At 40.8% G+C, this 23,348-nt stretch overlaps 1 pseudogene across 1 annotated transcript in view; it reads left to right on the top strand.

The window, feature by feature from the left end:
- Window positions 1–5,322, top strand: part of LOC310802306 (cytochrome P450 3A27-like) — a 230,779-nt pseudogene extending 225,457 nt beyond the window's left edge. Inside the window, exons 6-11 of the transcript in view lie at window positions 215–342; window positions 465–540; window positions 761–921; window positions 4,035–4,254; window positions 4,458–4,620; window positions 5,206–5,322. The product of the transcript in view is annotated as a cytochrome P450 3A27-like (transcript). The remainder of the gene's footprint in view (window positions 1–214; window positions 343–464; window positions 541–760; window positions 922–4,034; window positions 4,255–4,457; window positions 4,621–5,205) is intronic.
- The last annotated feature ends 18,026 nt before the right edge of the window (window positions 5,323–23,348 follow it).

Raw genomic sequence — 23,348 nt, 5'->3', positions numbered from 1 at the left:
ACTCATTTGACAAACACATGGGCCCTGTCCAGAACCAACCTCTAGTTCCTAAATGCTGGACACTTGGAGATCTGAGTGGACTGGATACAGAAGTGTCTAGGGATAGAGCCTAGGAGTTGTTTCTGGACAGGGCTGTGCATTGAATAGGATTGGAGTCACGTATCATGGTATTTCCTGTTCCTGTTTGTAACCGTGGCATTTCCTGTCCGTCCAGCATTCTTCCCCTTCATGGGTCCTGTTATGGCAAACATGGAGGTATCCCTATTCCCTGCCTCGGTCACAGATTTCTTCTACGCTGTCTTTCAGAAGATCAAGTCCAATCGCGTGGCTAGCACCAGGAAGGTATGTAAATATAACTGATCAAATATACGATCTTCAGCCAGTATTGTGTAATACAATTGTAGAGATTTGGTAGCATCTGGTAGTTCTCATGTGATTTTGATCTGACGTAAGCCTGCTTCCAGAGTCGGGTAGATTTCCTGCAGCTGATGATAGACTCACAGAAAGACAGCAACTCAAAGGGAGAGGAGCAGAGTAAAGGTGCCTGCCTTAAACACACACACACACACACACACACACACACACACACACACACACACACACACACACACACACACACACACATACACACTGTATACTAGCATCTAACACACACACATACAGTACCTGCCTCAAACACCTATACCTACAAACACACCGTGGAAATACTCTACTTCGTCCCTTTCTCACACCTACCACCCCATTTCTCCCATCATCATAGGATTGAGTGACCATGAGATCTTATCCCAGGCAATGATGTTCATCTTTGCTGGCTATGAGACCACCAGTAGCTCTCTGTCCTTCCTGGCCTACAATCTGGCAACCAACCCTCACATCATGACCAAGCTGCAGGAGGAGATAGACACTGTGTTTCCCAACAAGGTAACCCCTCTGCAGACTCCTATATAGTACTATTCATGTGGAACAGGAAATATGATAGTGACAGTGTTTTAGAGGGTACTGATGAGTGTGTAACCCCTGACTTCTACAGATGGTTAGATAGGTGACAGTATTTTGCAGTGTGCTAATGTGTCTGTAGCATCCCTGTGCAGACTTCTGCCCAGTATTATTCATTTGAAACAGGAAGTAGATAGGTGTTGTTGGAATCTTCAGAATACTTAAAAGGCCAGTACCTGAGGACCTGAGGGATCTACAGGGTATATACCTTAAAAGCATGTCTGACATGCAGTGGTGTGCATGACCATAGAGTGATTTCTAAACTAATACAATTATCTTAAAATAAATTATAAAACTAACAGGTAATCAGTGCAGAGACTTGTGTGATATGTGCTCTCCATCTGACACGTGCTGCTGCATTTTGTATCATTTGCCAAGAGCTTTCTTTGGTCGACCAGACAGGAGAGTGTTACAGTAATCAAGGCTGCTAGTAATACAAGCATGCATTCGTCTCTCAGTGTCAGCCTGGGAGAGGAAAGGTTGCACCTTTACAGCTGTGTTCTGTAAAGGTCCATGTAATATTCAAGCTTTCTAAAAGCTTCCTAATGGTTGTAATGACTATCTTTAATCGGTAGCGATCAGGGAACAAGATCCCTTATAATAAATCCCTTATGAATAAATATTTCATTTACGAACGCTGTTTTGGTTCGGAAAACACGCTTTTTAAAATGCAGTGTCCTACCTGACATTCGGTTTGCATATAAACATGTTGTTAGTGCCAGGGGTGTTCTAGGGGAGTAGACTGACCTTTCTCTGGTGGCTGCCTCTCCCAATCGTGTGCGCATGCAGAAACACAACAGCTAATGTCCAACACTGCAAGTTCATTTCGGGGGGATATATTATTATTAGGGAGGATGTTGTTGTTTGGACAACTTCAAACAGAATTTCTCCACGATGGCAGATTTCCGACAAACTTACTTACTCTTCTTTAAGTGATACAAATATGTTTTAGTCACATTCTTGATATGGGTTTCAAAATTAAGATCTGAGTCAATGGTGACACCTTGTTTTGCCTGGTGCTTAGTGTTACTGTAAGTAGTGTCTTTAAGTGTGCAGACAGTTTCTCTCTTTCGGCTTTTGCTCGAATGACTAGTACCTCTGTCTTATCTTGGTTGAGCTGTATGAAGTTCTGTGACATCCATATTTCACCAGGAAATCAATCAAACTGAAATTGTTGGGTGATACAGAAATGTACAGCTGGGTGTCATCTTCGTAACTGCAGTAATTAATATTGTGCTTCCTGATGACACTGACGAGGAGTACAGGCCCTAAAATTCAACTTTGAGGAACCCCACAGGTGTGGTCACCAATGGGAAACAAAATGGCCAGTTAGGTTGGTCCTACACCAGTTAAGAACTGGACCAGAGAGGCCAACCCACTTCTCAAGTCTATCAATAAGGATATCATGGTCCACAGTATCAAAAGCTGCACTCAGGTCCAGCAGGACAAGGACAAAGAGCATTTTGGCATCAGCATTAATTAATTAATTCTAAGGTCATTAAGAACCTAGTTAATAACTTAACAACATAGTGCTATCTCAGTGCTATGATCGGCACAAAAGCCAGATTGGAACATGTCAAATGGGAATAAGGAGATTATTTAACAGTTTGAACACCTTTTTTTCAAGAATTATTATTTTTTTGCTTAAAAAGGGAAGGTTGGAGATTGGCCTAAAATCGCTAAGGACTGAAGAGTCTAAGTTACTTTTCTTCAGGAGGGGTTTCACCATGGTAGTTTTAGGTGCAGATGAACAGACCCCCACTTTGCTGAGCATTTCTGTATGACCACTGCAAAAGAGTTCATAGTGCTTCCGTGTGGTGGAAGGTGGGGTAACAAGTCATCAAACACATCTTCAGGTCTTGCCTGAGTGATCCTCCTCACCTAATATTGGTTCTCTTATCTCAGAAGTATGTTGCAAATTCCTCACATTTGTAGGTGGAGAGCAGATCACCAGGTGTCTTGTGGGCGGGATTTATAAGGCTGTCAATCGTTGAAAAGAGCACTGTTTGAGTTGTTATGATTCATTATCAATTTTGAGAAATGATCCCGTCTGTCTTGGCGTTTTTTTATTGCCTTATTAAAAGCAGAAAGATGCTCTCGAAGAATATCAAGGTGGACCTGCAGTTTTTGTCCGCTCAGACTTTCTGCAAATTCTTTTAAATTTGGCCACAGCCTTTTTCAGTTTGACTGGTGCTACAGAGTCGATAGTTGCCCTTAGTTTGGTGTTGAAGCTGGTTGCTAAATCATTATCACAGGAGGAAGCTGTTGATGGTGTACTATTCATATTCATATTCATCATGAAATTCTCATCTGCTCAGCGACATGGCTAGATAAATAATAGAGTGAAAATATATTTTTCCCCACTTCTAATAGACTGACATGCATTCATGTTTAGCCAGGTTTCAGATAAAAACATTACAGTGCAGCTTTCGCTCTGAGATAAGATCAATAAAGGTTTTGCCAGATAGGGACCTAATATTCAAAAGCACCATGGTAATGTTCTCTGGGCTGTTCGGTGCTGCCCGGCCACAGTTAATGGAATGGATACCAAGTTATTCACATGTGAACCACCTGACAGTTTTCTTGTAGTCTGTCGACTGTGATAGGAAATAATAGACTATAGCACATTCAGTATTCCAAGCAGTCAATCCACTAAAAGCAGCCCAGTTTAGTGGCATTTTGACTTCTGATTGATCCTTGTGTACATCTATCATTTACATTGTTCAGTGGAATCTAAATGTATTTTCTTCTAACTATCAAGATAACATTATTTAGCGATTTTTTTGTTTATTCATGTATAACAAAAAAGCAAGACACTATTACACATGTACATTGAAAGTAATGGCGTTCTGTATGCAGGTGTCATGAAATTAGGCTATGCAGATTAGAATAAGTATAGTACTGTGTTCATTTCCCCCCAAAAAAACACAAAAAACTAACAGCTCTTCAGATTTGCGACGAAAAAGAGTTAGTTCTGGGCTACGGCTACGTGAACGACCAATCACTAGTGCTCATGTGAGTGTAATATCCCTGTGCAGGCTCCTATCCAGTACGAGGCTCTGATGCAGATGGACTATCTAGACAGCGTGATCAACGAGTCTCTCAGGTTGTACCCCATCGACTTGAAAGAGTCGCCAAGAAATCTGTTGAGATCTGCGGCATCACCATCCCCAAGGGTATGGTCATCATGATACCCATCTGGACCTTGCACCGTGACCCCGATGTGTGGGAAGACCCAGAGGAGTTCAAACCAGAGAGGTAATGGGCCACATCTTAACCACAACCACAATATCAATCACAACAGCAACGATAAGAGCAGTGTTCCACAAACAACCATAAAACAAACCTAAATGCGACGACCAAACACAAACAGGTTTCTTCAACCATGTATAACCATCATATTACTGTGATTTAATTGATATGTTCTTTAACCCCTCCTCCTCTGAACTCTCCGTGTGTAGGTTCAGTAAGGAGAACAAGGAGAGCATCGACCCATACACCTACATGCCGTTCGGGTTGGGCCCACGGAACTGTATCGGGATGCGATTCGCTCTGGTATTGATGAAACTGGCGATGGTGGAGATTCTACAGAGGTTCAACTTCACCGTCTGCAAAGAGACAGAGGTGAGACAAAATAATGATACAATGATTGTAAATATAATTTTGTACCTATGACTTTGTTGCGTTTCTATATGTAGCAGAGGTGATTTTGGAATCACACTCGCGTGATGAGGTAGCCCTGCCTGAGACATGTAAACTGAAGTGTCGCCCTCAGACCTTGAGGATGTCCTCTTGGCTTAATAGTAGCGTTTGTGTCTTCCACATGGGAGACCCGGGTTTGAACCCCCATACTACAATTCTGTACTTGCGTACTGCATGAGTATGTACTCCCCATTTAATTTCCCAGATTGCATTTTTCAGTACTAGGCGCCAATCATCCTCAGTATAGGCTACCTACTAAATGATGGAAGTGTGAGATTTAAAAAAAAGCTATTTGTATTTCTGCAAAACTCCCTCGAGACTTCATAGGGCCATTTTAATGTATGTCGACCCAAGAGAGGTTGTCCAGGAGTTTGAGTTTATTTGAATTTATAGTGCAATGCTACCCGAACGTAACAGTGACACTGTATTAGGTAACATTCATAGTGTAACGCTGACATCTGTTTTACTCGTTCCTTCATACTTTAACTGTGTGTCAACTCTCACCAGATCCCCATTGAGATGGACCTACAGAACACTCTGATGCCCATACGGCCCATCAAACTCAAGCTGCTGTTCCGCTGCCAGGAGTCCAACGACAACCAGCTCAAAGCAGACAGCCAGTGATGAGGACCTGCCCTGCTGCAGGTCTCTCAGTTATTATGTTACACATAGATCTAGGATCAGCCCCAACACTGGCTACTTTCAAAAATGGGCTTAAAAAAAAAAAGGGCTTCGCTTTTGCCTTAAATTGAAACTAAATTGGCGCTAATAATTGCACTGTGACCCTAAAATGCACTGTGTCTTTTATGCGTTTTTATTCAAAAAAAAATGTCATGCTGTTTCCTTTTTATCTATTTTACGTAAAGCACTTTGAATTGCCTCTGTGTATGAAATGTGCTATATAAATAAACTTGCCTTGCCTTGCCTCGCCTTGCCTCTGGGCTCTGCTGCTACTGTATGCTGCTCTCTTTGTATCTGTCTAATAGTGGAGGTCCAGGACTAGTTGTACAGAGACAGTTGTTGTCTGTCGTCTGCAGGGCAGGGATTTGCATGTGACTTGTGCATGTTTTGTACTCGTCTGGTAGTGGGTCTCTATCATCACGCTAAAAACGTGTGTATAATCACAAACTAAATCATAACATGAGAATGAACAACATGCCATCAAAACATGACAATAAATAGGTGTTAGATTAGATTCAACTTTATTGTCATTGTGCAGAGTACAAGTACAGAGACAACGAAATGCAGTTAGCGTCTAACCAGAAGTGCAAAAAAGCAGAAAAGTGCAATGTGAACAATATATACAGGTAGAGCAGTATAAGCAATATATGAGCAGTATAAGTAGTGCAGTATAAGCAGTATATGAGCAGTATAAGCAGTATATGAGCAGTATAAGTAGTGCAGTATAAGCAATATATGTATTAACAGTAACATTATAAGCAGAATAAATATAGAATGCAGTATGAACAGTATAAGCAGTATATGAGCTGTATAAGTAGTGCAGTTACCAATGTATTGGGTCTATCTATGGGTATCGTAGTGCAGCAGTAGTCAAAATGTACCTGCATTTTATCGGTTGAAGTGCCATCTCATCTGTCATAAGATTTGACTTGTAAAACTGAAAAGTAGGATACAACTAATAGCCTAAATGTATAAACACAGACCACAACCAAAAAACAACATGGGAAAATCGTTTACGCATCCTCTGCAGCAGGAACAGTGCAGAGAAAAAGTATGTACAGTAAACCCCATAACTGAATACACTTCATACGCTTCAGCGCGACACAGAACGCCTATACTGCAACAAAGTAAAAAGATGAGACAGACACGTGTCTTCAATAACTTGCATGTTTAATCAAAATACAAGCATTCGGCACATCGTTAACTTGTAGGAAAGTTTAATCAGGTTTTATCAATTGTATTATTTTAAATGTGAAATAAATATCATCAGTGCAGAGGCTATAACACACTACAAAAGTCACATTAAATCACGGAAAGTAGGCTAGGCTAATTAACGGAACTATATGATTATACAGCCCAAGCCCAGTCCAGGGTTCTGAAAGCGACAAGTAACAAGTGTGCCCATCAACTGTCTAGATATTAGGCCTATACGTAACATTTAGTCCTCCACTTTATATCACAGGTAGTATAACGTTTAAAATGACTACAAAACAAAAGCAATATAGTCTACAGTGAACGGCGCATTGTCCATTTGTCATACATGTCCAAACAGACCTGCTCACTTGAATAGGAAAGTAGCGCGGCGGTTCGTTGCTTCAGCAAACCTCTCGATGACTTTACTGTTGAAATCCATCTGTCCCTGGATCAATGCATTTTCAATGGAAAACATGTCAAGGCCGTTCAGTCGCTGGTGTCTGTTCTGTTCTGACAGATGTATAATGTCTTTGAATCCAGCCGATGCCCAAATAGTCTCCACCAAAAATCATACATGGGAAACAGAACAGCGAATGTTTCGAGGTGGTAGCGGTTAGCCATCTCTTTTTGTCAAACCATTCCTGTTGGCCCTAAACGTTTTATCTCCAACTTCTCTTCCAAAGGCAATGTACTGAACCGCATGGTCAACAAATAATCTACACGATTCATTGTGAAAACTTTAGCTAGCTAGCATTAGCGATAGACGTACAGTAGATGAACTGAATTGCTTTATGATTATTTCCTGTCATGTCAGACCACGTTAACGACATTAGCGTTTAATAGTTTTTCGCCACCTGTTGCTAGGCAGAATTCATACCCAATATAATTTGCGTGAGGTTTTTCCTGCTTACGCCAAACACGCTCACGTTGTTCCCCTCGCAACGATGGGGCAGAGTGCTCCGCTGCCCCACAGCAGAAAGACGGGACAGGGAGCGCAGTCCGCACACACTAGTAATTACTAGTAATTAGTAATTACTCCAAAAACTATACGGATTATGAGTCAAGTTTTATATATTTATACACACCAATTTCACCATTTAATCTATTTTGTATTAAATATAAAATACTTATTATTATTACTAATAAAAAATATGACTAATAATTGTTTCGTATTTGTAATGTACTTTATGAGACTTTATGTTTGTAATGTACTTTATAAAGAAAAAAAACCTGTATATCCCCAAATTTGATTCTATGCAATATGTTTTTTCAAATGTTGTATTTGTCTTGTAGGCTACTTTTGTGTAAGCCGTATATTGTGGGTAAAATGCACTATAAATTCAAATGAACTTAAACTTAAATGTGTATTGCAGTGGAATACGATCCGCGTGTAAATCGAATCAATTTCCCATTGACATGAATGCAAGATTTACGCGCGCGGATTTGGAGTTAGGATTCCACCCAAAATGCGTTGCTATTGGTATCATTATGACGTTGATATGTACACAGAATTGAGAATGTTCTGCAATAATACACAAAGTTCTTGAACTTTTAGTTCAGTGGCATAACGAGCTAAGACGCAACCTGAACCTGTGCAATCAGTATTACCAGAGTGAGATATAAAGAGATTATAACCGGAAGATTCGGCGCTTATACACAGCCTACTGACTGAGGTAGGCTAATGTAGGCCAGAGATGTAGTATAGTTGACATATAGTATAGTTTTATAACACTTGTATTTGTAAATACTTGAGACGGCATAGGCCGACTACCTTTACAGCATTTGGACAAGGGACGCGTAAAAATGTCACTGAGAGATATCTGTCACTAGGAGATGATATTCCCATTAAGTCGAATTCAGCGTTGGATATTTCTATATGCCTAAAAACTCACATCTTTAGAAAGGCCTTCCTTTAGGTCCTGTCCTCTTGTTGTTGTTAGTGTTTTGTTTGTGTTTTTGTTCGTGTGTCTATTGCACTCAACTGCACAGGCTTTGAAATTGTCGGCTCCAAATGAAAAACACATTCCAAATAAAATATATTTTTTATTATTATTATGAGAGACCTAAATGACCTAACCCAGACCTAACCCATGAATTGAATTAGGGCTATTTTAATTTTGCCGAGGTCTTCTGCTTATTAGCCTATAGGCTCCTACCTGTACCAGGCCGATCCAGTTAATAAAATGTGACCATTATATGGCCACTGATATTTGACCTGTTGGCCACAATTGTAGGCTATATTTCAAGGCGTGTCAACAAACATAGCCAGCCAACCCACACTGGAAGCTTTTGCTGACTCTAACATAGGCCTCTGACAGGACCAAGTCACTTCGAACCATTGCATCGAACGCTGATAAGAGTTGTTAGGCAGTGAATTACCATGATAGTCATTCCAAACCCATTATGACGCCAGCCGAACGCACATTATAGATAATAACATTTCTTTGCTGCCAATCGGTGTATTGGTATTTGTTGACTGATTCAGGAGGGCAAACTCATCCCATTCTCATTTGGGGAATCTTTCTGACATTCCTGTTGCATTATAGTATGGGTGTGTGGAGATTATTTCACTAATTTTTGTTTGTGTTCTATCTACTGTAGGTGCATAAAAACAATGGAGGTGAAAATATATATGAGTATTGAGGATATCAGGAAGGAGCATGAGAGGATTAAGACAGAGAAGGCAGAGTTTGAGAAAAAGATAGAGGAATATGAGAAACAAAAGAGAAGGGACCAGAAAGTTAGGCAGAGGGAGGAGGAGATCCTGGCCAGAAAGGCAGAAAGACTGCAGGAGGACAGGAATGAGTTCAATAGGGAGAGGGAGGAGATGGACAGTGGGATCAAGATCCTCATGATGGAGATTGAGAAAGAGAAGGAGTCCTCAAAGGAGATACTTAGAAAGGCTGAGAAGGCAGAGGCAGAGTTAAATATGATGAGGAAGGAGAGCGTGAAAATCCAAAGAGACGGGCAGAAGGTGGAGCAAGAAATGCTCAGGATGTGGAAGGAGAAGGAGACATTTCTCAAGGCCAAGAAACAGATGGAGAAAGAGATGGAGAAAAATATGGTGGCAGTCAAGAGGAGAGAGGCCCTGGTGATGGAGGCCGAAGAAAGACTTAAACTGAGCAAGGAAAAAGAGAAGGAAGAGCAGGAGAAGGAGACCTCAAAGGAGATGCTTAGAAAGACAGAGAAGGTCGGAGCAGAGTTGCAAATGATAAAGAAGGAGTGGATGAAAATCAAAAGAGACGGGCAGAAGGTGGAGCAAGAAATGCTCGGGATGTGGAAGGAGAAGGAGACATTTCTCAAGGCCAAGAAACAGATGGAAAAAGAAATGGAGGCAGTCAAGAGGAGAGAGGCCCTGGTGATGGAGGCCGAAGAAAGACTTAAACTGAGCCAGGAAAAGGAGAAGCTAGAACAGGAGAGGGAGACATTGAAGAAGGTGAGCATGGTGACGATTAGAGAGATGGTAGAGAACCTATAGACTAAGTAGATGAAGGTGATTGTTGCTAGTTTTACTATAGCATTTAGTCCATGACCTTCAACTCTCAGTTGAATTTGTCCAATTCTTGTCTCACCTTGCACTCCCCTCTGATGTTACTTTTTTAATTTCAGATGAACGATGGCTCCAGATATGCCCCAACCCTCATGTTCTCGTTGAGAGCGACTCCTCTGATGGCTCAGCTGGTACACAATCAGGCAAACCAGGGGACGAGCCTTTCTGTCAAAAGCCTTGTTGATGTGGCCCTGGCTGAGAGCGTGTGGGGGTGCAGAGATAAGACAGGGGACTGCACATGCCGACACCGTTAGCCTGGAAACCTCAACACAATTGGCCGCTATTTAGGGATACATAGCAAATCAATTTATATAGTTGTCTTAAGTTCAATAAATTAAGTTGAACATTAAATTAAATTGACTTCCTTTCTCTACCACTGTGACTGCTTGTGGCATTTATTATTATAGAAAGTCTTACTTGTGATGACCGTGATGTATGTAGCTGAAGATGAATGTAGCTATTTATTTTAAGTCGCTCTGGATAAGAGCTTCTGCTAAATTACTCAAACGTAGGCCTAAAGTACATCCGTAAAATAATGTATCCATTTCCTGTTAACCATCTCTAAACCCTAGATGGCAGTATTTACTCTTACACCAGAAATGTGACCAGTTTCACGTGTGGATGCAGAAGAAATAGCCTCCCAATCTGTTTCTGCAAGGAACTTCTAATTTATGGATTCTGTACATGGATTCTGTCTTGTCAAGTCTGAATATCTTAGAGTTGGGGTTTGTCCTCTACCTCCAAATATAAACGAGGACAATCACTTTGTTTTTCATACAGGTACCACTATTGTATGTATTTCTATAATCTATGTTTCTATTACTTTACCATACTATGAAACTAATTGAATATGTTTTTAAGCGTCCAAAAAGCATTGATACCATTTCCAAGCACTCCAAGAATCATTTTGCGTTGCTGCTGCAGCAGCCGCGCAATGTCAACACTTTAGACACGCACTGGTGTAGCATGTAACATTAAAATCCATCAACTTCATATCACACCATTGATGATTGGTGAACTTGTTGGATCAGTTAAGGCCTGTGCCAGAAATCAGTACACACACCAATCACACAATGGGACTATAACAGGCACATACAGTGCATTCTGAAAGTATTCAGACCCCTTCACTTTTTCCGTATTATGTTATGTTACAGCCTTATTCAAAAATAGATGAAATTATTTTTTTTCCTCATTAATCTACACACAATACGCAATAAGGTGCTTCAACAAAAAACGTAAAGGGTCTGAATACGTATGTAAAGGTGATATTTCAGTTTTTTATTTTTAATAAATTAGCAACAATTTCTAAAAACCTGTTTTTGCTTTGTCATTATGGGGTATTGTGTGTAGATTGATGAGGAAAAAGGCTGTAACATCACAAAATGTGGAAAAAGTGAAGGGGTATGAATACTTTCCGAGAGCACTGTATTTACATCTTGATTCACATAATCACACCTCGTACACACTTGCAAGTGATAGCAACGCCTATCACCTGTCCCAATAAAGGGATGCTACAAGCGCGCCATTTCATCCTTTCCACTCTTCACTCTCTGACTGTCTGAAGTGTACTGTAGTTGTGTTGTTGTAGCTGGGTACACCTCAGCCTATGATTCTCACGGGGCGTTATGTTGAAAAGTGTACTGTAGTTGTGTTGTTGTAGCTGGCTACACCTCAGCCCATGATTCTCATGGGGCATGAGGTTGAAAAGTGTACTGTAGTTGTATTGTTGTAGCTGGCTACACCTCAGCCCATGATTCTCATGGGGCATGAGGTTGAAAAGTGTACTGTAGTTGTATTGTTGTAGCTGGCTACACCTCAGCCTATGATTCTCACGGGGCGTTAGATTGTCTCTGATAGAATCTTACGGTTCAGCTCAACGACGATTTTCACCTTCTGAGCACCTGTTAACTCTCTGAGCTAGCAGGCTAACCTGTGAGCTCTCAATTCTTTGTTATTGTTGAACCCTAGCTCGACGATAATTCCTCAGGTTATTATTAGAACTTGCAAGGTCACATGTTTAGGCTACAGCTAGCACTTGGGACGGACGGCTAACTAAGTTACTTGTTGTTTCCGGACAGCTGAGAACCTTGGCTAGCTTTGACAAGGTAATATTGAGAAATATTAGCACCCTGTTTGCAGGAGGGTTGGTCAGCTTGTGTTTGTAGCCCTAGGACTACTGAGCACTTTCTAGTAATTAATAATTTACTAGCTAGTTACCTCGTATAATGATCTGGAACATACCAGTTCTCTCTGGTGTGGGACCAGCACCATATCTAACTATGCGGGTACCAGTTCCCTGTGGTAGCACGTGGGTGTAGCAATGCTGAGGTGTGCTGATATTGTACCTGTTTGTTGCATAGTGCGCTGTATCTAAACTAACCCCACAACTAAGTCAACTAATAAACATGGGCTACGCATATCTTAAACATGCCTGTGTGTGTGTGTGTGTGTGTGTGTGTGTGTGTGTGTGTGTGTGTGTGTGCGTGCGTGCGTGCGTGCGTGCGTGCGTGCGTGCGTGCGTGTGTGCTTGCGTACATGTGTTTTTTCGGGGATGCAGAGAAAGTCTTCCAGCTGTTCCAATGAGTACATCCATCCATCCATCCATCCATACATAGACCTATGCATTTAATTCTGGTTTGTTTATAACTAAGAGGAAGACACATTTATCATCTGATAGAAATTATTTTTATAAAAACAGTTTATTATTGCTATAATAAAAATACATTACTGCAGTGTGCTAAATTTACTAATGTGATGGCCTGTTGACAAATGAGCGATGGATCAAGCATTAGTCCCATAGTACGTTGAATTAATACATGGAGAGGTTAAGCCAGGTCATCAAGAAAGATGTTGCAACACACGCTTACACAAAGAGCTATAGTGGAATAGTACCAGGCTAGGGAGGATAGGCTAGGGAGGACATACCAGAGTAGGTGTCTTATCTCTTACAGAGTGCTGACTCCACAGCTGGGATGAATGGTGTGATCAGCCCGTGAACAACAAGGGATGCCAAGTCTAAACCATGGTTCCTCCCCAACCAAATAGCCAATCACAATCATTTTGTATACTGTAAATACTTTGTTTGACTGTTTGAATGCATCCATTTTTGGAGGGTTGGTTACAGATTAACAGCTTGCTGACTGTGATTTTCATCGCCAAAAGTGGTCCTTGTACAAGCCTAGAATTCTGACATGTAAATAAATAGCTAAAAGTAAGAAGTAGTTTGTCTTCTCTTCAAATAAAGAACACGTTTTCTCACACATCAAAAACCACTAGTTATCATCAAAAAGGATGGTCACAGTTTGCTAAAAAAGAGTACCTAAAAAGCCTGCAGAGGTCTCGTAAAAGGTATTGTGGACAGATAAGATGAATATTATCATGGACTAGAGTGACAAAAGTTTGGAGAAAAAAGGATCTGCCCAAGATTTACAGCATACCACCTCATCTGTGAAACATGGTGCAGGGGGTGTTAGGTGTGGGCATGTATAGTTGCCATTAGAACTTGCTAACTTGTCTTAATTGATGATTGTACCTGCTGACGGCAGCAGCAGAATGTATTCTGAAGTGCACAGAAACATCTTGTCTGCTTGAGTGCAAGCAAATGCCTCCAAATGCATTGGATGGAGCCACACCATACAATAAAACAATGACCCAAAACACTGCCATAGCAACTAGTGGAATGATCTTGATTGGCCAAGTCAATCTTCAGATTAAAATTCAATTGAACATGCATTACATTTCCCTAATGATAAGAATTTAGGCAAAAAGACCTCAAAACAAACAACAACTAAAGATGGCTGCAGTACAGGCCTAGCAGAGCATCACCAAAGTAGATGCACAGCGTCTGGTGAGGTTAGTGGGTTGCAGACTTCAGGCAGTTATTGTCCACTAAATACTAGTGGATTGTCCACTAAATACTAAACATGACTGCTTCATTTGGACATTTGATAAGTCTGTCCCATTACTTTTGGGTACACTGAAATAGGGGGATTATGCATAAAAAGTGGGGTAATTTCTAAATGGTGAAACGAATGTGTATACAAATACCATCAAATAAAAGCTGAGAATCTCTACTTTAACCTTGTAGTAATTGTTTAATTTCAAATCCAAACGTTTGATAAAGTTCTTCATAACCAACATCAGGGAGATGTGACCAGAGAGTGGATCCTGGCTATAAGGGCACACTCTTGCCAACACACATTCTGGTGTGACATGTGGGATGTCTTATTGATCTATGTTGCTTTGGCTGTCTCCATGTGTGGATCATTGTAATCAGGGGTGGGGCTGGCCTGTTAAACACCTGTGCTTTGTTTCATTCAGGGAAAACAAAGAGATTTTTAACATTTCTTTTAAAGAGACAACACACATTTTCTGCCATGCCTCTGTCAATTGATTTGGCTTTAATCAATGGTTTCTTCTTGATGTTGTGTACATGTTTTCATGCCTATGTCACCTTTCAGAGGAAATCAAGGAACCTATCCAGATCTGATGTCGTATTAGATGAGTCAAACCCTGTCAGAACATAGTTTGCTTTTGCTAGATTCTTTTCTTTTCTTTTGTCTAGTATTGGTATACATGGTCGAAATGATGCACTCATATTTAGTATTTGGTCGACAATACTTTGTATGCACTAACCGTCTGGGACCCATTGACCCCACCAGGTGCTGGGTATTTTCTCTGGTGATATTCTGCCAGGCCAGCCATCTTCAGTTTTTTAGGTCTTTTTGCCCATAATCTTACCATCAGAAAATGAAATGCATGTTCAATAGGATTTAAATCCAAAGATTGACATGGCCAGTCAAGAACTTTCCACTTTTTCGCCCTGAAAATCTCCCTAGTTCCAATGGCAGTATGTTTTGGGTCATTGTCTTACTGTATGACGAAGCGCCATCCAATGAATTTGGAAGCATTGCTTTTACTCGACCAGACAAGATATTTCTGTACACTTCAGAATACATTCTGCTGCTGCTGTCAGCAGTAACATCATCAATTATGATACGTTAGCAAGTTCTAGTGGCAGCTATACATGCCCAAACCATAGCATCCCCTCCACCATGTTTCACAGATGAGATGGTATGCTGTAAACCTTGGGCAGATCCTTTTTTCTCCAAACTTTCCTCTTGCAATCACTCTGATAATATTCATCTTATCTGTCCACAAGACTTTTTTCCACACCTCTGCAGGCTTTTTAGGTACTTCTTAGCAAACTGTAACCTGACTATCCTTTTTAAGGATAACTAGTGGTTTGCATCTTGCAGTAAAGCCTCAGCCATTTGCGATTGCTGAGCTCATCAGTGCTTGATTTTGGCAAGCCTAAGGTTTTGACTATGTTTCAGATTTTTCAGCTTTCACCATTTGTCAATTGCTTTGCTATTGTAATGTATCTCACACCTTGTCCTTTTTTGGGAATGATATTTAAGGAGAGGGACAGCGAGATATTCTTTGAGTTTTGGGTTAGGCCCATCACGGGCCTCCAAAAATAAATCTCTACGTTTTTATTTCAAATCCAAAAAGAAGAAAAAATGCTTCACTGTCCCATTACTTACGCACGGTACTGTATAACCTTTTGTGGAAAGGGTTCTACATGGAACCCAAAAGGTTTCTTCAAAGGGACAGTGGAAGAAGAACCCTTTTTGGTTCTAGGTAGCACTTTTTTTCTAAGAGTGCAGGATCTGTGATGGGTCTGTCTGTCTCTATCCACGGTATATTTGCTTGAATGCCACAGCCTATTTAAGTATTGTTGCTGACCATGTGCATCCCTTCATGGCCACAATTTACCCACCTTCTAATGGCTACTTCCAGCATGATAATGCACCATGTCACAAAGCAAAACTCGTCTTAAACTGGTTTCATGAACATGACAATGAGTTCAGTGTTCTTCAGTGGCCTTCCCAGTCACCGGACCTGAATCCAATAGAACACCTTTGGGATGTGGCAGAACGGGAGATTCACATCTTGAAAGTGCACCTGAAAAATGTGCAGGAATTGCGTGATGCAATCATGTCATCATGGACCAGAATCTCAAAGGAATCAATGTCACAAAGAATTGAGGCTGTTTTGAGAGCAAAGGGAGGCTCTACCCAGTATTAGTATAGTGTTCCTAATAAAGTGTTGGGTGAGTGTGTATCTAACTATCTTTGTTTTTGCTGGTCTGTAGGATCTATGATGGCTGTCAGCCCGTCCTGTGTATCATGGACACAGCCATGATCTAAACCATCCTCATCAAGGAATGCTACCATCTTTTCAGTAACAGGAGGGTAATACGCTAAATTGAAGTTGTTGTATGGGGAAAAAAACATAAGGGCTTCTTAAATAGATAATATCCTTGTTATTATAGCATTATTAATATTAGGTTAATCTTGCAGTATATAATAATTATTATTTTTCTAGAATTTCTATCTCAACGGGCCTCTGTATGACGCCGTGTTTATCGCTGAGGATGATACATGGAGACGGATCCGCAGTGTCCTGTCTCCCTCCTTCACCAGTGGGCGGATCAAAGAGGTACAGTCCCATCTCTCCTCTCCTTCTTTTATTCATTCCAACAACACAAATAAATGAATGACTAACAACTCTGACGTGTGTGTGTGTTTATGTGATTTGTACTATGTGTATAGTGTGCATTCATTGTTGTTTGTTGTTGTGTGAAGCAGCAACTTTAATTGTCCAAGACAAATTTCTATCCGGGACAATAAAGCATATTTAATCTTATCTTAGATAAGTTCAGTGGTCAGATGACAGAGTATAGAATAATAGTTCATCTTTGGAGTCACTTATTCCTTGACTATATACATAATGTATCCTGTATGAATGTATATTCTCAGGCTATATAAATATTAAAATAATTCCTGTTTCAAACATGATATTAACCCATGTTTTGCACATATTAATCCATGTATCAATCATCATGTTTTTCCATGTATCCTTCCCAACTCAGATGTTCGGGATCATGAAGCAGCACTCTGGTAATTTGGTCAGCAATCTGAAGAAGACGTCCGATAACGAAGAGCCCATTGAACTAAAAGAGTGAGTATTTCTCTCCGAGAAGATAAGGTGAATTTGTAATTTCAGTGAACTCCCCCTTTAATTTTGTGGTTGTGGTTCTGGTGGTCAAAGATTGTGTGGTTGTGTTCCAGGGTCTTTGGACCATACAGTATGGATGTGGTCGTCAGCACTTCATTCAGTGTCGACATCGACTCAGTCCACAACCCCTCTGACCCCTTTATGACCAACATCAAGAAAATGCTCAAGTTTGACATCTTCAGCCCACTGTTCCTCACAGTCGGTAAAACTGCCCCCATATAGCTTTCAGTCTAAATCATTTTGTGCTTAATAAATGAAGCTATCGATTTCATTGATTAGACTGACATACACTGTGGAAACACTCTAATAAGTCCCTTTCTCACACCTACCACCCCATTTCTCCCACTCTCTCCATCGTCATAGGATTGAGCGATCATGAGATCTTGTCCCAGGCGATGATTTTCATCTTTGCTGGCTATGAGACCACCAGTAGCTCTCTGTCCTTCCTGGCCTACAATCTGGCAACCAACCCTCACATCATGACCAAGCTGCAGGAGATAAACACTGTGTTTCCCAACAAGGTAACCCCTCTGCAGACTCCTATATAGTACTATTCATGTGGAACAGGAAATATGATAGTGACAGTATTTTAGAGGGTACTGATGAGTGTGTAACCCCTGTGCACTGCAGACTCCTACAGTATATATTACTGTTGCTTTGGAACAGATGGTTAGATAGGTGACAGTATTTTGCAGTGTGCTAATGTGTCTGTAGCATCCCTGTGCAGACTTCTGCCCAGTGCTATTCATTTGAAACACCAAGTAGATAGGTGTTGTTGGAATCTTCAGAATAGTTAAAAGGCCAGTACCTGAGGACCTGAGGGATCTACAGGGTATATACCTTAAAAGCATGTCTGACATGCAGTGGTGTGCGTGACCATAGACTCTAGAATCTAGATCAAGAGAAGGCTGAGTGAGTCACCAATTCTTAGCAGGTGGTTTTGGAGCAAATTGGATAAACTGTTCAAAACAGCAATATGAAACTGGAGCTGTGTTCACACTACAGCACTGTTATAACTACAGTGGTGATACAATAGTACACCCTACTGGTCGAAATGAGGAAAAGCTTACGGCACCGGATCCTCAACCGACCAATGGTTGAGCGCCGTTGAGCAAAGTTGAGCGCTAACCCACCAATGACTTTGTCTTTTCTATTCCTAAATGAACCAGCTGATCAGGTTTTTTTGTTGAATTGAAAGATGTTTTAATATTTTGTAGCGCTCAACTCACCAATCATTGAGCGAGGAATTTCAAACGTCATCTAATGTATACGGCTCCGGAGGCCACTATCGGTGAATCTCATGTACGACGTTACTGTTACTCAGGTAAGTTTTATCCTCTTCATCCTTCGCTAGTTAGACATTTGTTAGGCATGTATAAAGCTGTGCCGATTTTGTCAAAAGATAAAAGATTGTCTGGAAATCAGCAACTGACCATACCATCGTTGACATATGCGGGATTTGGCTTGTTAATGTGTAATGACAACGTATTGACAACCTGTCAGTAGGCTAGCTGGCTAGCGCTAGCAGCTAACGGGTCTGGTGACACGGAGTTGAGAACGAACAAACATCCCATAAAAAGTGTACCCACACACTTAGAACAAGCGCATGGCGAGAGGTCTCATTGCCCGGTTTCGACGTGCCAATGCTCCTGCGCCAAAAGTCTTATATGCAGACAACAACTGCTGTCGGTAAGTTTAATAACAATTCCATTGAAACCTATGATGAAATTGATAATCCAAGTGATGTACATATCAGTTAACTTCATATAATTTTTTTGCAAGACACACATGGATAACACAGTTATAAAAACATGTAACACACGTACACAAAATGTTGATATAATTTCAGCGGTTCATCCTTCCTGGAGAATCTGTTTGGTGACTGGGTGCAGAGGGGTACTGTGGTCAGACTGGACATCCGACCCTGGCTGCACCGCTGGGATGCTGTTGTCATCAAACAGAGCCACGCCAAGTACGGGGTGTTCATGAGTGCCTTGGCAGGTGCGGTGCTCGCCTACAACAAGGCGGACATGATGCTCCTAGTCCAGGCGGTCAGGAGCGGCAACCAAGAGCTGTACGCCAGGTATTCGGACGAGGAGATGATGGCCTTCCTCAAGCCTCACCAGGTCAGGTCGTATGTCAGGCGCATTACCTGTGGGGTTGTGGTAAGTGTGATATTGATCCATGTATGAATTTCATGAATAAGAAGCAAACATACTTGCTTATTTGTCAATATGGATTCAACTGTACTGGACTAAGGTGTCACTCAGATCTAGTTTTGAAAATAAATGTAAGATCATTAGGAGTAACGACTGATTTAACACTGTGACGGCCCGCTGGCCTGTGCCTTTCCCTTCACCATATTTAACCCTCTGTTTGTCCTCGTTGTTTCTGTGAGTGTTCCAGGTGTGCAGTTTGCCTGATTGGAGGTGACAAGCCTTAATTGGGTGCACCCGGCGCGCAGGTTCACCTGACTGTTTAAAAGCTCTGGCTCCTCCTCCTCCTTCGGCAGTTTCCTTTGTTTTGCCTTTGCTATCTTTTGTCTTTGTCATTTGGATTTGGTGCAGACGTTTTGTGCATTTGTTTGTTTGATAATTGCACCATATGGGAAAATAAAGCCAGTTTTGTTATTGGTAAAACCTACTCCGTCCATCAGTTGTGTTACACTCATTCTAGTTGTGACAACACTCAAAGCTGAGAATATACATGTTACAGGAGACCGCTTTGGTGATTGAGTCCATCATTGCCGAGTTCAGGGGACCAGCAGGCCTTGACATTGACGGAATCCACCTGTTCAAGTCGACAGAGGCAGTTGATGCTCACTGGGCAACTGTAAGCAAGCATCTCAGTTGCATGCAGGTGGGTTAATGTCTTTGCAGTCATCTTGTGTCATTATAAAACCATTCAAACTTGTATGGCAACATTTCAAAGGACACCAGAATAAATAAGGAACTTGCAATTCGTTGTGCTTTACAGGATCCCCCTGGCATACAGCTGTATGTTTCTGTGAAGGTGGTGGTGCTGAATGGCGTTCGGCTGAACAAGCACAGGTGCCGGCGAGGCAGTAACTCTTTGGAGGGGTTGCACGCACACCTGTACAATGCCATTCCTTCACAGAGATGTGGGATTATGCCATTCCAAGTGAGTAATTTAAAAAAAAAAAAACACTTCGATATAGCGTAGTTTCAATGATGCATTTTATTTCACAGCTTTAGTCATCACTTCTAAGCATATCCAATAACAGTCAAAATGGTCATGTGTTTCAGGTATACCTGATGGCCTTTGCTGTGCAGTGGAACAACCACCCGCTGTGTCGGCAGCACCCGTACTCCTGGTTCTTCCTGCACAGCCACAGGCTCCCTCCATCATATTTCGTGGGCAATCATGCAGTCAGAGCTTTGTACCTGTGGCACAGCCCCCTGCACCAACAACCAAGCCATACATGCCTAATAAGTCCTTGCGGCCATGTGGGGCTTGCCAAGTGCCTCAGTGTGGTGGGCAGCGTAAGAGGTACACACCCTCCAAAGACAAAGCAGCTGGAAGCTTCCAGAAAATCTTCTCCTATTGCCCGGCAACTAGAAAATCCACTACCTCTGGTTTTGAAGATGTTGTGTACGATAGTTTTGAACACTTCAAAAGTGTGGTGGATGAAGCATGCCGAGTTAGAAAAGAGGAAAAACTATTTAAAAATACCTGTGACTTACCTGTGTGATGCCACTTCTCCTATGCCATCTTTAAGAGAGAGAAAGAAAGAGAAAAAAAGCTTGTTTTTGTTTGTTTGTTTGAGTCAAAGTGTTTCAAAGTGTTTTAGCAAGTAGAGCAATACAGTCAGCATATTTATTTATATTGTAGTTAAAATGCACTTTGTAGTTTAATTAAAGAATGTTCTTGTCTTTTTTTATTATTTATATTGTAGTTAAAAATGCACTTTGTAGTATCTTTTTTATACAAACATGTTCTGGTCTATGTCCAATATCCGGTCCAATCTAACCTCTGTTTCAATCTAACACAATTAATTTACATACCCTTTATTGTTAGTTTATGTTCAATTAACCTGTGTTTTTGTCATGCGTGTCCTCGTGCTGTTTGTATGTCTTTGTCAGCTTCATGTCTTTGTGATGTTTGTATGTCTTTGTCCGCTTCATGTTTAACAAAAGTTTGCCAAAAAAACACACACAAAAAATGTAACAGAGAGGAATGGCTTGAGCATTTGTTGCTTGGTGACCTGTGTCTTTGGATAATCTTGTAGTTCTTTATTGGGCTTTGGCCTGTACAAAGCTATTGTGAATTTGTATCTTATGTGTTCTCAATTATTAATGTTTTTGTGTGCATGTCCTTGTGATGTTTGTATGTCTTTGTCAGCTCCATGTTTAACTAAATGTTTACAAATGTTTGTAAATGTTTGTCTCTCGTCATCTCACTCATGGCCTGTACCTTGACGTGGTGAGTGGGCTTTCAACTAAACAGGTCTGCCTACTTGTGTTTGTGTGTCATAAAAATAATATATCTGTGCCCCATAAATGGAATCTGAGTGCATATGTAGTAAATGGAAAAATGTGCATGTTGAAACCTTTACATTGGGTTCTTTGTAAATTTTGAATGCATTTTCGTTTCACAAAATGCACTGTTCTCATGTCTTATTCAGTAACTGTTGGTGACCATCTGCGGCATTTTAGCAACCACACTCTCGCAGTTCGTTGGGACGAAACACATTCTAGTTAAAGAATAAAACTGTAATACTATTTGGTAATTTGTGAATAACATTTTTAAGTAAAAATATAAATAAAAGTATTATGAAAGTATTTAAACTATTTTGGAATCTCTGTATGCTTGGGTTTCAGAAAAAAAGAGGAGGGTGGGACATGTCAAAAATGATTGTAGGTCAAACACCTAGAGTATAAGCTCTAAGAAAATACTTTTACCAACACCCAGTTTATTAATTATGGGCTGCATGGTAAGTAGGATGGTGGGGCATATCTCATGTCACACATCATAACACGAGGTGCAAGCATTCAGAAATGGTATGGTTTGTATGATCAGTTTCCCCTTATAAAGGGGAAATACACTATGGTATTTTTTGGTCAAAGCAATGCATCAATGGTGATCAAGTATTATAGACTACAATTTACTCTGACTCCTGTGAGAAAATGTGTTCTTTATTTGAAGAGAAGACAAACTACTTCTTACTTTTAGCTATTTAATTATATGTCAGAATTCTAGGCTTGTACAAGGACCACTTTTGGCGAAGAAAATCACAGTCAGCAAGCTGTTAATCTGTAACCAACCCTCCAAAAATGGATGCATTCAAACAGTCAAACAAAGTATTTACAGTATACAAAATGATTGTGATTGGCTATTTGGTTGGGGAGGAACCGCGGTTTAGACTTGGCATCCCTTGTTGTTCACGGGCTGGTCACACCATTGTCCTATCTGCGGAGTCAGCACCCTGTAAGAGATAAGATACCTACTCTGGTATGTCCTCCCTAGCCTGTCCTCCCTAGCCTGGTATTATTCCACTATAGCTCTTTGTGTAAGCGTGTGTTGCAACATCTTTCTTGATGACCTGGCTCAACCTCTCCATGTATTAATCCAACGTACTATGGGACTAATGCTTGATCCATCGCTCATTTATCAACAGGCCATCACATTAGTAAATTTAGCACACTGCAGTAATGTATTTTTATTATAGCAATAATAAACAGTTTTTATAAAAATAATTTCTAACACTCCAATAAGATTAGTAGGTTGACCTCGAATGTAGTTTATCAACTAATAACACATGAGTAAGGCTAAGAAGGGCTACGGAGGAAAGAGATATGAATGGTGGTTTATTTAACAGTTACCAATAACCTTAAATGTGACCAAGTAAACCAAATGAAAGAAATCAAGTTACATAGGTTAAAACCAGATAAAACAGAGAAGTTGTCTTTGTGTCTTCTCCCAGACTCAGAGGTGTCAATATGCATTGCTAATTAGATTGTGCTGGCTGCACCCCCTGGGTGGTCATTACAATGAGTCGTGTGAATGGCTCAGATGTCTTCCAGACAAAGTGAGAGTGCATTAAATACATTCTTACACCCTTTATGTACACTTTTCCACCTAAATATATCAATCTCATCAATCTACATCAACTCAAACTATG

Source organism: Argentina silus (assembly GCF_951799395.1).
Source record: "Argentina silus genome assembly, chromosome: 3".
NCBI classification, from domain to species: domain Eukaryota; kingdom Metazoa; phylum Chordata; class Actinopteri; order Argentiniformes; family Argentinidae; genus Argentina; species Argentina silus.
The sequence above is the reverse complement of the archived record's forward strand: the minus strand, read 5'-3'. Positions and strand labels throughout refer to the sequence as shown.